Consider the following 3162-nt stretch of genomic DNA (forward strand, 5'->3'; position numbering starts at 1 on the left):
AATATATTAGCCAGAGATTTATTGATCAGAAACGTAAAGAGTTTCTTGAGCTTAAACAGGGTCGTATATCTGTTACTGAATACGAACATGAATTTGTGAGATTAAGTCAGTATGCCTGTAAATGTGTATCGAATGAAGCAATAATGTGCAAAAGTTTTGAAGATGGACTAAACGAAGATATCCGTCTGTTAGTTGGGATTTTAGAGATTAAAGAAATGGTAGTGCTTGTTGAACGAGCATGTAAAGCTTAAGAATTAAGTAAAGAGAAAAGAAAAGCTGATTCTGAGGCTAGAGATGCTAGAAAGAAATCTTCGAGTAGATAATTTTAATCTTTGTCAAAGAAATTCTGAGATGATCAAAGTCGATCAAATGCTAATGTGGGACATTCAAACCGAGATCGAGTTAGATCGCATTCAAACTTTAGAGTCCCTGCTACTTCTGTTGCAAGTGTTGGAAATGTCTGATCTGAGATATTTGAATGTAAACACTATGGTAAAAGACATCCGGGAAATTGTAGATTGAATGACCGAGCCTGTTTTTGATGTGGATCTCTGGATCATTTTGTAAGAGATTGTTCTGAACCTATTGAGCAAGGAAATGTACAGAATCTGAGATCGAGTAACACCTCAGCTAAAGGTAGACCTTCCAGAAATGCAAGAAATGAAAGTAGTGGTCAAAGAGCTACTGGAGATACTATTGTTAGATCTGAGGCCAGAGCACCTGCCATAGCCTATGCTATCCGAGCTCGTGAGGAAGCTTCGTCTCCAGACGTGATTACTGGTATTTTTACTCTCTATGATACTTCTGTGATTACATTGATAGATCTTGGATCAATGCATTCTTATATTTGTATGAATTGAGTACACAGTATGACTTTGCCTGTAGAGTCTACTGAATTCGTAATTAGAGTATCGAACCCCTTAGGCAAAAGTGTCTTGGTTGATAAAGTCTGCAAGAATTGCCCGTTAATAATTCAATATGTTTGTTTTTCTGCTAATCTGATGCTTTTGTCTTTTGAAGAATTTGATATAATTCTAGGAATGGATTGGTTAAACCTACACGATGCTATTGTGAATTGCAAACGAAAAGTCATTTATTTAAGGTGTAAGAATGATGAAATAATCCGAATTGAGTCTAGTGATCTGAATGGACTACCAACAATGATATCTACAATGAAAATACATAAATATGTGAAGAAAGGTTGTGAAACCTACTTAGCTTATGTGTTAGACTCGAAAATGGATGATAAGAAAGTTGAATTAGTGCCTACTGTCTGTGAATTTCTGGATGTGTTTCCTGAAGAACTACCTGGTTTGCCTCCGATTCGAGAAGTCGAGTTTGGCATTGAATTAGTACCTGGTACTACTCCGATTTCAATAGCTCCATATAGAATGGCTCCGACCGAGTTAAAATAATTAAAATCTCAGTTGTAAGAATTGACTGATCGAGGGTTTGCTAGACCGAGTTTTTCACCATGAGGTGCTCCTGTTCTGTTTGTGAAAAAGAAAGATGGCACAATGAGAATGTGTATTGATTACCGTCAACTTAATAAAGTGACTGTAAAGAATAAATACCCTCTGCCTAGAATTGATGACTTTTTGATCAGTTGAAAGGTGCTACTGTGTTTTCTAAGATAGATCTGAGATCGAGTTACTACCAGTTGCAAGTAAAGGATTCTGATATTCCGAAAACTGCTTTCAGAACGAGGTACGGGCATTATGAATTTTTAGTTATGCCTTTTGGTTTAATGAATGCACCTGCTGTATTTATGGATTTAATGAATAGAATTTTCAGACCGTATCTAGATCAATTTGTTGTTGTATTCATTGATGATATTTTGATTTATTCACGTGATGAATCTGAGCATGCTGAACATATAAAAATAGTGCTACAGACTCTGCGAGATAAACAGTTGTATGTAAAGTTTAGTAAATGTGAATTCTGGTTACGAGAGTTGGTTTTCTGGGTCATATTGTATCAGCTTCCGGTATCCGAGTTGATCCGAGTAAGATTTCAGCTATTCTGGATTGGAAGCCTCCAAGGAATATATCTGAAATCCGCAGTTTTCTGGGACTTACCGGTTACTACAGACAATTTGTAAAAGATTTCTCTGTGATAGCAACTCCGTTGACAAAATTTCTTCAGAAAGATCTGAAGTTTGAATGGTTTGAGAAATGTCAGAAAAGTTTTAAGTGGTTAAAAGCGCTGTTCACTAAAGCTCCAGTACTGATACAACCTGAGTCAGGTAAAGAATTCGTTGTTTATAGTGATGCTTTTTTGTATGGACTCGGTTGTGTTTTAATGCAAGAAGGAAAAGTTATTGCTTATGCTTCGAGACAATTAAAGCCGCATGAGAAGAACTATCCAACACACGACCTTAGTTAGCTACCATTGTATTTGCTTTGAAGATCTGGCGTCATTATCTGTTTGCTGAGAAATGTCACGTGTTTTCTGATCATAAAAGTCTGAAGTATCTAATGATGCAAAAATATTTGAATCTGCGATAGAAAAGATGGTTAGAACTGTTAAAAGACTACAAACTTGTGATTGATTATCACCCGGGAAAAGCAAACGTTGTTGCTGATGCTTTGAGTTGAAAATCGTTATTTGCAATGAATGCTCATTTAGTTCTGTCTGATGATGGTTCAATTTTAGCTAAATTAAAAGCGAGACCTTTGTTTATACAACAGATTTGCGAGGCTCGAAAATATGACAATGAATTGATAGCAAAACAAACTCTGCGTGATTCTGAATTCCAGGTTGATGTTGATGGTTGTTTAAGATTTAGAAATAGACTTTGTATTCCGAGAAATCCGGAGTTGATTCAAATGATTTTGAGTGAAGCTCACAGTAGTAGATTTTCTGTACATCCAAGAAGTACGGAAATGTATAACGATTTGAAACAACTATATTGGTGGCCGAAAATGAAAAGAGATATTTCTGACTTTGTTTTGAGATGTTTTATCTGTCAGCAAGTTAAAGCTGAGCATTAAGTGCCACCTGGGTTATTACAACCAATTATGATTCTCGAGTGGAAACTGGATCAAGTGACCATGGATTTTGTTTCGGGTTTACCTCTGTCTTCGAGAAAGAAAGATGCAATCTGGGTTGTAGTTGACAGATTGACAAAGTCAGCTCATTTTATTCCAGTACGATCTGATT

Source organism: Gossypium arboreum, chromosome 7 (genome assembly GCF_025698485.1).
Source record: "Gossypium arboreum isolate Shixiya-1 chromosome 7, ASM2569848v2, whole genome shotgun sequence".
Classification (NCBI taxonomy): domain Eukaryota; kingdom Viridiplantae; phylum Streptophyta; class Magnoliopsida; order Malvales; family Malvaceae; genus Gossypium; species Gossypium arboreum.